Raw genomic sequence first — 11,427 nt, 5'->3', positions numbered from 1 at the left:
GTTTTGTGTTTCTATGGTGTCGGCTCGTGGTATTGTTCCATGTTTTGGGGAAGAGCTTGCCTATATAAAGCAAAGGAGTTCATTTGGATTAGGCACCACCTTTGTTGAATATCTTTTGGTGAGATCTAGTCCAGATCTATGAAGGCGAATCTTCTAATGGACTATGATCGCTATGGCGCACGATCAGATCTGTAGATCTGACTGTTTGGGTTAGTCTTGAAGTCTTTATATCTTTCATATCTAAAGAGACGCAGGTACAGTAAGGGTTCAGGTGCGTCCGGGACGCAGGAGCGAACCGGTTCAGGTGCGCCGGACGCAGGCGCAGAAGGGTTCAGGTGCGCCGGGACGCAGGCAGTTCAATAGACTCAGTGCGAGGGACGCAGGCTAGCAGTTGAGCAGGGTGCGTCCAGGGACTCAGGTCAGCAGTTGAGCAGGGTGAGTCCAAGGACTCAGGCTAGCAGTTGAACAGGGTGAGTCCGGACTCAGGCTGGCAGTTGAGCAGGGTGCTTCCTTCTCCTAAAATCTTTGTTTATCATTGTTGTGTTCTGGGTTTGGTCCTATTATTGTTGATCTGGTTACTTCAGTTGATTGGGTGTTTCAGAAGGTTGTTTGAGCTTCAATATTGTTGTTGGGTCCAGTATGAAAATTGGATGAAATGTGGCCTTTCAGTTTATGGGTTGTGCTTCAGTGTATCCAGTATGAAAATTAATGAAACGTGGTACTTGAAGGAGAGAAGATTGTAGGCCGGCACCTACGTACTAGTATCTAAGCTAGTACAAGAGCTAAAGGAAATCTTTGGAGCATTGTAGCAGGTAGTAGCCTGCGTACTAGTAAATGGATCGGCTAGTACAAGAGCAAAGGGGGTTGTAGCTCCCGTACTGGTATAAGGCTGCACCAGTACAAATATTGTAAAAGAATTTTCTTATTAAGAAGAAAATTGAGATGACTTGCAGCAGGTGGTTTTTCTCCCGCATTGGGTTTCCACCTTACATCATTGTGTTCATGTGTGTGCCTTATGTGTGATGATCTACTTTATGTTACTGCATCTGTTAACTGATAATATGGTTGATAATGTTCTAATGCACTCATTGAAGATCGATTAACTTAATCTTAAGAAGTTGTGGAAGTAGCATATATGAATCTGATTATGGAAATGAAAAAGTTTTATTAATGTGATAATACTGATTCACCCCCCCCCCCTCTCAGTATTATTTCCAACAAGTGATGGGAAGTGTTTGATAAGGTACTTTAAGGATAGGGGAAGGTGTATGAACATCAGGAAACAATTTTTTCCGATGATTTGACCATCCAAGAGAAATTGCCTTCAAAACCCTAGGAGAGGGAAATGACCTTGCCTAGGTGCAACTGAAGCATGAATAAGGTATAAAATGACTCATTCGACACTAACATGATAATGAAAACACTCTGAATGATGATAGGCTCAGCTGAATGATGACATGGACTGACATTTGGGCAAACCCTAGACCTAATGCCTAGTGACCAAATTTTGGCTTGAAGACTCACTGAAATGACAAAATTTGACCTTGACACTCTGAGACCACTTTGTAAGAGCATATTTGATCACTGTAGGAAGGCTGGAAAGACTGACACTAACAAGTTGTACTTGCGTGCAGGTTCTTCCCGGTGGTGTTCCAGTTCCGTCAGTTTCGTAAATCATTTCACCCCTCCCACTCTCTCGGGCTTCATACTTTAGGGGGCATCTGTTACACAGTAATTTGTCACTGCCTTCATCCTAATCCTCCTACTGTGTCATGAGTCCAAATCGTTCATGCTCATGCTCTCTGATGTTGCCAAATGACCCACTTTGCCAAAGTTTCTGCATCATCGCGACTGTTGTCAAAATAAATGCACTGATGAGCGCTCCAAAACAGACCATACGCGTTTCCATCGCGGAAGTACATGTGATTCCTGCGATGGTTGTATTTCATGAGACAGCGCGACTGTTGCTTATATTTGATCGCGATGACATGACCTTCTCTGTTTTGCAGTTGCGATGTCAGCGCTCCATTACAGTTATGTACCCACGATGATCCAGTCTGGGCAAGGTTTTTCTAACAGCCGGCCTTCCAGATGACTCCAGACCTGGTTGTTGGCCTTGTTTATGTCGCCCTCCCTTCTCTGGCATGTTTGTTCTGTCATTTGAGCTACCTTCCTAGGAGATAAGCTCATCTTCCCACCATTCATGGATACTTCTTCTCTTATTTAAGATTTCACCATTGCTATGCGCTGCTAGTTTGGAATTCTTAGTCTATTGGAGTGTTGCTGATAGTGTTGTGAGCTTGATAGGTAGCTGGTGTGACAAGTGTGGGATTGTTAGAGAGCTTAAGGAAGGTTGTGAAGTGTTTTGATCTTGTGTGAACTTGTGAGTGAGAGAGCTTTGTTTTGGGAGATCTATCTTCAAGGGTGAATGCTTGAGGAACTTGTTGGCTGGACCCTCTTGAGAAGAATTTGACGTCAGAACTATGGTTGTATTCTTCTTTGTTGTTTATCAATAATAGATGACTATCATTATGGTTCCACTCTTATTGTCTTTGTAATTATGATTGAGTTATATCCTTTCTGACTGATATATGTTTGCATCTATTGGATTTTATGCTTGTATTTGTGTCATTCTTTGCATGTGCAGGTGTCCGTTCATGAGGATTGTGGGGATTATGACCGTCCGGAGCAAAGGAATGGGAGTGAAAACTCTTCTACAAGTACTAGCAAAACATTATGGCCCACCTTCGATCAAGGTCACTTCTTGTCGACTTCAACTCATTATCCAGGAAGTTGACCTAGAGACTCCCTTCAGGTGCCTTGGAGCCTGCATGCCTCAATGGAAGGTTCTTCGTGTTCGACGCAAGGTTTTCATCATTGGCCTCCGATCAAATGATTCTACGAGTGTTCGACGCCGGCTCACTGATTCGCACACCGTAGATTGTACCTAGAGTACCTTGAGGACCATTGTCATTATTGGTGGTACCTCTCGCGTCTGTTAACAGTTTTCATCATTGACTGGTAATCAGACGATGTTCTTGCATGTTCAACTTCAACTCCCATATTTGCATGCTTGAACTTGTACTTTGTTTGGGTCGAGATGGAGCACAAGACCCTGGATTTTGTCTGTTGGGATCCAGGTTGTGATTTTGTGGATTATTATGATCATTACATGACTCGTTGATGGATGGCTGCGACCATACCTGAGTCTTCATGGATGGCTGCGACCATACCTTTGTTATCATCATGGTCTCATTAGCTGGGTGGCTGCGTCCATACCACAGACCTATTTCGTATGTCTTTTGGATGGCTGCGCCCATGCCTAGACTACATGTAATTCATTATCAGAGATATCAGTTGTACTTGCGTGTAGGTTCTTCTCAGTGGTGTTCCAGTTCAGTCAGTTTCGTAAAGCATTTCACCCCTCCCACTCTCTCAGGCTTCATACTTTAGGGGGCATTTGTTACACAGTAATTTGTCACTGCCTTCATCCCAGTCTTCCTACTATGTCATGAGTCCAAATCATTCATGCTCATGCTCTCTGATGTTGCCAAATGACCCACTTTGCCAAAGTTTCTACATCATCGCGACTGTTGTCAAAATAAACGAGCTGATGAGCGCTCCAAAATAGACCATACGTGTTGCCATAGTAGAAGTACACATGATTCCCGCGATGGTTGGATTTCATGAGACAACGCGACTATTGCTTATATTTTATCGCGATGACATGACCTTCTCTGTTATGTAGTTGCGATGTCATTGCTCCAGTACTGTTATGTACCCTCGATGATCCAGTCTGGGTGAGTTTGTTCTAACAACCGACCTTCCAGATGACTCCAGACCTGGTTGTTGGCCTTGTTTATGTCGCCCTCCCTTCTCTGACATGTTTGTTCCGTCATTTAAGCTACCTTCCTTGGAGATAAGCTCATCTTCCCACCATTCATGGAGACTCCTTCTCCTATTTAAGCTTTCACCATTGCTATGAGATGCTAGTTTTGGAATTCTTAGTCTTTGGAGTGTTGCTGATAGTGTTGTGAGCTTGATAGGTAACTGGTGTGACAAGTGTGGGATTGATTGAGAGCTTGAGGAAGGTTGTGAAGTGTTTTGATCTTGTGTGAACTTGTGAGTGAGAGAGTTTTGTCTTGGGAGATCTACCTTCAAGGGTGAATGCTTAAGGAACTTGCTGGCTGGACCCTCTTGAGAAGGATTTGACATCAGAACTATGGTTGTATTCTTCTTTATTTATCAATAATAGACAACTATCATTATGGTTCCACTCTTATTGTCTTTGTAATGATGATTGAGTTATATCCTTTCTGACTAATATATAGTTGCATCTATTGGATTTTATGCTTGTGTTTGTGTCGTTCTTTGCATGTGCAGGTGTCCGTTCACGAGGATCATGGGGATTGTGACCAGCCGGAGCAAAGGAACGGGAGCGACGACTCTTCTACAAGTACTAGCATTGGAATCTAGGTAGGCCCTCATGATCGGTCTTTAATTTGCAATTAGGAACCTACGTGTTAGCGTTGTTTGATTGTTGCTAGACCCTATTTGGGCTAGTAGGGATTGCCTCTGTCTGCAGAGGGGATTTACCTCCACAACACTTCTCGTGAACTATGTATGGGCCAATCCATAGGGACTGGAACTTCGTATGTTTGCCTTTGTCTTCATGGGGCTTATCCCATTTCAAAAGTAAGTCATCCACATCGAAGCTAGCTTTCCCTGCATACTTCTTATCGAACCACCTCTTGATATGGTTCTGGTGGAGCATGAATTTTTCTTTTTCTTTCGTCCTTTTTTCCTGGAGCTTATGGAGAGCATCCATCCTATGCCGAACTAGATGACAAGGCTTGCCTTGGGATTCCTGGGAAGGTTGAAGAGTAGGCAAGTAGATATTTTTCAGGAGGATAGCTTCTTTACCATAAACCAAGAAGTATGATGAGGTGTTTAGAGAGGGCTTAGGGGTTACACAGTTAGCCCATAGTGCATTCGTCAGGGCGGTATTCCAGTTACAATGCTCAGAGAAAATGGTCTTCTTGATTATATGGATGAGGTTCTTGTTTGTAGACTCTACTAGGTCGTTTCCTTGCGAATAGTAATTCGATGAATGCTTAACACAATACCATTATTTAATGCAAAGTCATAGAGTTTCAATGATGAAAAATAAGTTTCATTATAAAAAACAAGTGATACCAGAATGCGAAAGTGTGAGATGATATTTTGCTAGAGGAAGTTGATGACCTCTTGATCATTCACTTGTTTGAGCGGAGTTGCCTCTGTCCACCTTATAAAGTAGTTAGTTGCTATTAGGATATGGTGGTGTTGCTTTGACAAATGAGGGAAATTTCCCCAATAATGTCTAGGGCCCACTGTTGGAATGGCTGAGTCACTACAATAGGGTGTAGTGGGGCTGCTGATCTTTGTGTTCTGTCGGTGCATCGCTGACAGACCGGGAATTTGTGGGCATAGGCATGAGCATCCTTGAATAATGGGGGCCAGTAAAAACTAGCTCTCATAACCTTGTGTGTTGTTGTATTTCCCGCAAAGTGACCCCCTGCAAGTCCATCATGCAGATCTTGATATGATTCCTGTGCCTCCATGCACTTGAGAAAAACTCCATTACTGTACTTTCTATAAAGCACTCTGTGCACTGACTGATATGCTAAGGCTTTTAGGTGTAGTTCCCTCTTCTGTCTAATGGAAAAGTGGGAGGGCACGGTGCCATGCTAAAGGTACTGGCATACATCTGATTACCAAGAGGTTCTATTTTCCGTGGGGTTTTCTTGCCTTATTTCATACATTTCAATCTCATGCTCCCAACCGGCGAGATCTTCTTCATTATCTAGAGCGTGTACTCCTTCATATGCAAGTCTATAGAGTCCATGCCCTTTGATTGTGTGTATTGGCTTGATTTCAAGATCATATTCTTGCAAACCTGTCATCCAGTTCACACGTCGTTCTCCCAACTCTTGTTGTACTAACAATGTACGAACTGTTGGGTGGGGAACGAAGTCTATGCAATGGTTTTTCAGCAAATAGGGCCTGGATTGTTTCACCACCTTGTAAACTGCACAACCCTGTTTGTCAATGGCAGGGTAGTTAAGCTCTAGTCCATGCATGCTTGTACTTATGAAAGAGATGGGACGTTCATCACTAGCTTTGTCTTTATGAGTGAGTACTGCAACTAGTGAGTTATCGGAAGAGAAGGTGTATAACAAGAAATATTTTTTGAAATCTGGGTTGTAAAGTGCGGGCACTTCGGTGATGGCTTGCTTAATCTGGGCGAATGCATTCTTTTCTTTCTTGCCCCAGGTGTACACTACATCTTTGTTAATCATGTCCTACATGGGATTGACTATTTACACATAATCTGAGATGAATTTTCGGAGGAATTTTATCTTTCCCAAGAAGGACTGCATAGCTTTCTTGTTGACTGGGTGAGGAATCCATGTGATAGCTTGGACCTGGTCTGGATCCACCTTGATCCCGCTCTTGGAAACAATGTTTCCAAGGAGGTTCCCCTCTGACACGATGAATATGCTCTTCTTGGGATTCATGGAAATATTGTATCTTTGAAATCACTCGAAAATTTTCTTAAGATGGCATATGTGGTCTTCCTGTATTCTTAATAACATAATCACATCATCAAGGTATACCACCACGATCTGCCCAATGAGTCCGCGAGAGGTGATGTCCATAGCGCGCTAAAATGGTGTGCCTGCGTTTACAAGCCCAAATGGCATTCGTCTATATGTGAACATACCTCACTTGGTACGGAAAGTAGTTTTGAGTCTATCAGGTTCTATTACTAGAACTTGATTGTATCTTAAAAAACGGTAAAGGAGAGAGAACATATGTTCCCCATATACTGTTTGCAAAATATGGTCCATAAATGGCATGGGGTAGTTTTCTTTGTCCAAGGCGCAGTTAACGTTTAGGAAATTGACACATAAGCATATTTCTTTGGACTTCTTTCATACAGGCATAAGGTTTGAGACCCAAGTGGAATGACGAGCTTGATATATGATCCATGCATCCAACAATTTAGTAAGCTCTTTTTGTATGAGAGGTTCAAGTGACAGATGTACTTTTCTTAAATTTTGTTGATATGGCTTGAGCCCTTCCTTGATTAGGAAGATATGTTGGATGATCAATGTGTCATAAGTTTTCAAGTCATCATACGTCCATGGAAACACATCTTGGTACTGTTTGAACAAGTGTATGAAGGTTTGTCGTTCTTGATGTGTACAACATGTACCAACATTAACAAACTTTGGATCCTTTTCTATTCCGAGGTTTATTAGTTTGTGCCTCATGGTGGAACTAATGGTCTTGTTGTTTCTTGGACCTTGGAATCGCTCTTGCAAGTCATATAGCTTTTCCAATGATACCACACCTTTTGTGATAATGTGGCCTTTCATGTCATCATCTCCCACTTGCAGAGAACACTCATGCTCATCGTCATCCATTGCTACATCTTTGAAAACGTTGGCGTTGGCCATAAAATGTAGTATCTGTTGATCATCATTAAACATGCGTAAGTTAGTTATGTTGTTTGGGATAGATGGTTTGTACAAAATTTCAATAGTGAATCTATCCCTAATTGGTGACATTCTTGAGGCTGCATTTGCTAGTGCATTGGTAGCTACATTACGCGTACACGACACATCAATGATATTAAATGCTTGGAAGTTTGAGATTAGTCACCATACCTCTTCTTGGTAGTTTTTTAGATGTGGTGATAAACAGTGAATGGTGTCACATACCTGCCGTACCACTATCTCTGAATCACCTACCACTTTAAGCATGACCACTTTGAGGTTGATGGCCTTCTGCAAGCCCAACACGAGTGCTTCATATTCTGCTACATTGTTTGTGCACTCAAACTCCAAGCAACTTGACACCAAATGCTTCCTATTGCAAGGGTTGATTAGAACACACCCGACTCTTGAGCCATCCTGAGTCTTTGATCCGTCAAGGTACAAAGTCCACAACCCATCTATATGCATACCGCTTGACGTGCTAGTATTGTTTCTACTACTATCACTACTACTACTATTACTATTGGTACAATGTGTTGTACAAGTTTCATTACCATTAGTTGGGCAAGGAAGGAGTCCCAACTGTGTGTCTGGTGGGGTTAGAGTTGGTCGTGTAGGATGACACCATAACGTTGTCTCAAGGAGGCAGTTGTCAAACATGAGTTTTGTGAGAGCCAATGGTTCATTCTTGCCATTGATGGGAGTGACATTATGCTTCATGTACCTCTCAGATTCTACCTGGATTTGGTTCCACTTTCCCTTATATGGAAGCCACATATGAGACCAGTTTGTAGTGAAATACCCATCTAGCATGCTAGATCAGTCTCTGCTGAGTAATAAACCATATGCTTCCGGTATGTCCACAGCAACTATGTTGATGCATTGGTGGACTCGATTGTCATGGGAGAGCAGATGTTCACGTCTCGCAGTTCACCAATGGATGGTACCGATGTTCGATCAAGTTGGATGATTCACGCGGCTGTCTCACTCCATTATGCATTGATATTCTTAGAAATGGAGAGTGGCATGAAGTTGGCTTCCATGCCAGAATCAACCAAGAAGCTGTGAACATTGTAATTAAAAAATTGAAATGAAAGTAGGAATGGATGGTAACCTGAGTTTGCTTCTTCCATCTAGAGCGTATCGAGCACTATTGAAAGTAATCCGGGAGGTGTGCTTGCTCCCTAGTTGGTAAAGGTTTCATTGTCTGTTGTTGTCTGTCTCAAAGCACGCAGCAGGATATCTCGCTGACTCTGGATCTTAGCCATCTAAAACAAGCTGATGTTTGCTTGAGTTTTCTTCATGTCATCGACAATGTTGTAGTCTAGAGGTGGTTGACTCACCGAGGTGTCCGGGTTGGAACAGATGTTCATGTCGTCTGGCGGAGTGTTTCACAACTTACTTCTCATGGATGCATTCTTATCCGTCGATGTCTTCCCAGACATGCTTTGTGTTTTTTGCTTTGAGGGAGCCAGTGGACCAGTCTTCCTTATCAGTACTCTGACCTTTTCTTGCATCTCCCTCAGTGTGGGGGGAGCCCCTTTTCTTCTAAGACTGTAATGGTTAGTTTTCTTCCGAGACTACTTCTCAGTGTTCATCTTTGCCATTGTTTGTGAGCAACAACACATGTTCACCACACGTTAAAAGCTTGATGGATCATCAGGTGCAACCTCCTCATCATTGTACATGTCTTCCAATTGCTCCTTCATATTTCTTCCCGCCTCAAGTGTACGACTGTAAAAAGTATTTGTGACTCGCTTCCATCTTGGAAAAGAGTTCTCAGGATGATGTTCTTTGTGGAAAGAACAGAATTTTGGGTTTGCACACTATTCGAGCTGGAACACAGGCTTCTGCGCAGTTTTTGGAATGAACTGGCTGCTGCTTGATGTGTTGCTTGCCTGTCTCTGCCTAGGCAGGTGACTGCTTGAAAATGTGTCTGATCTATGTTGTTTGAGTTCAGACATTTCAGTGGACAAGCTCTTGACAAGACAAGTGAGGGTCTCAATGTCAGTTGCTTCCTTGTCTCTACCCTTGCTCATTGTTGCTTGGGACTACCTGCTCACATCCTTGGAGTCCTTCGTCAATTGATCATCCTTGATGACTCCAACTACACGCAGGTATTTCTCAACACTGATAGCCTCTTCACAGTTTTCCAATAGTGTTGGTCTCACAGCTCGCTTGACGAACTATGCAATGTTGGTTGGTAGTGCGGACATGTAGTAATCAGTGGTGATGGAGTCATGAGGCTTGGTGTCTCCTGGTAAACTATTTAGTATATGCGTAAACCTCTTATTGAAATCTTTCACTTTTTCTTTTCCCTCCATCTTAAGGTTCCCCAAATCTTTGAGTATCATGGCAGGGGTCTTGTCATCAACAAACTTCTCAAGGAAAGGATGTTTGAAAGAACCATAGTTATGTATGGAGTTAGGTGGAAGGATGTGATACCAAGCAGCTGCCTGACCATCCAAGGTACATGGAAAAAATCTACATGTTACATCGTCATAACGTACCTCAAGAGTCTATAGCTGCAGGTAGAAGTTGTCTAAGTGGTCTTCTGCCTTCACCGCACTGTCAGGGATAAACTTGATGTTCATTCTCTCCACTCGCTTCGACATCTTGTGCAGAACAGCGAGAAGATTCAATGGTCCCTGAGTCATCCATTTAAGATTTGGGTCAGCCATCTCCTCATCTTCTTCATACTATTACTCTACTTCAGAGTTTGATGTGTCCGACTCTGAGTCTATTGGTCCATCTCTGCCTCCACCTCCTTCGTTGCCTTCTCCTCTGCCTCATATACCCAAGTCTGATCCCGAGATAAAAGGAGTGGCTTGTTCATTTTTCCAGAGGGTGGGAGATTTATTTTCATCTTTGATAGCTTCTCCTAGACCTTTAATAGTTGCAAGGGTTGCTTCTTTCACTGACGATACAACAACACTCATGGGAGTGGCCTTTGGTTTCATCATCGTGCATGGAAGATGTTGTCTGTTTGGGATCAGTTCGACTGCTTTCGTGAACTGGCGGGTGATGGGACGAATAGAGCGAAGGTATTGATCTAAAGTCTCATGCTCAACACTAGGAGGTGAGGAGTAACCAAATACTGATTCGTGTGTAGGTGAGAGAGAGTGCGAGTTTCTGCCTTGACCAGATGTTTTTTGAATGAATGTGAGGGGAATTTCAACCATGTACAATTGGTTGCCCTCCTTCTAGCACCAAAAATGTTGATGGTGTTGGACCCACCAATATTCATGGGATCACCTTGGTATGAAGTCCCAACTAGACCTCACACCATTTAGTGTGGGAGTCCCATCTGCCATGATGGCTCGGTTTCCATTGTCTTAAGGATTTGCCTCAACTCTTGCTTGTCAGCATAGTAGAGTGGTTTGCTTTATCTTCGAGAATTGAGGTTCACGTGCCTGGTGAGTATAAGTGTACTTGTGTCAATGGTTCTTTCAGTGTGATGGGAAGAAGGTGAAGGTGAGTTCCGAGTTGAAAGGGATCAGACCCAACTAGGCTAGGAACACACAACATAAAAGGACATACATAGATTCCGGTGGAGCAGTGCACTCTGATACAGAAGTCACAACATACAAGGTAAGATAACATATACAACACTCACATATCAATCCAAATGAGTGCAACAGTTGTTACAACAAGGTTCATGTGAAAGGTCTATCTAATGTCCAGCAATGAAGTCGACATAGACAGGACAATATTAACAACATATACAACACGTTTCCATTAATAGATTATGCATTACAACAAATGAATTAGTTCAGATGTAGAACATAGGTTAAAGAAACATGCATTACAAGTGTTAAATATCAATCTTACAACAAATACAATACATGTGTGAAAATGTGTTGGCCTATTAACAGGCTTCTGA

This window comes from Pinus tabuliformis, chromosome 2_1 (assembly GCF_031772625.1).
Source record: "Pinus tabuliformis cultivar Carrire ecotype Pingquan chromosome 2_1, CPIR1, whole genome shotgun sequence".
NCBI classification, from domain to species: domain Eukaryota; kingdom Viridiplantae; phylum Streptophyta; class Pinopsida; order Pinales; family Pinaceae; genus Pinus; species Pinus tabuliformis.
The sequence above is the reverse complement of the archived record's forward strand: the minus strand, read 5'-3'. Positions refer to the sequence as shown.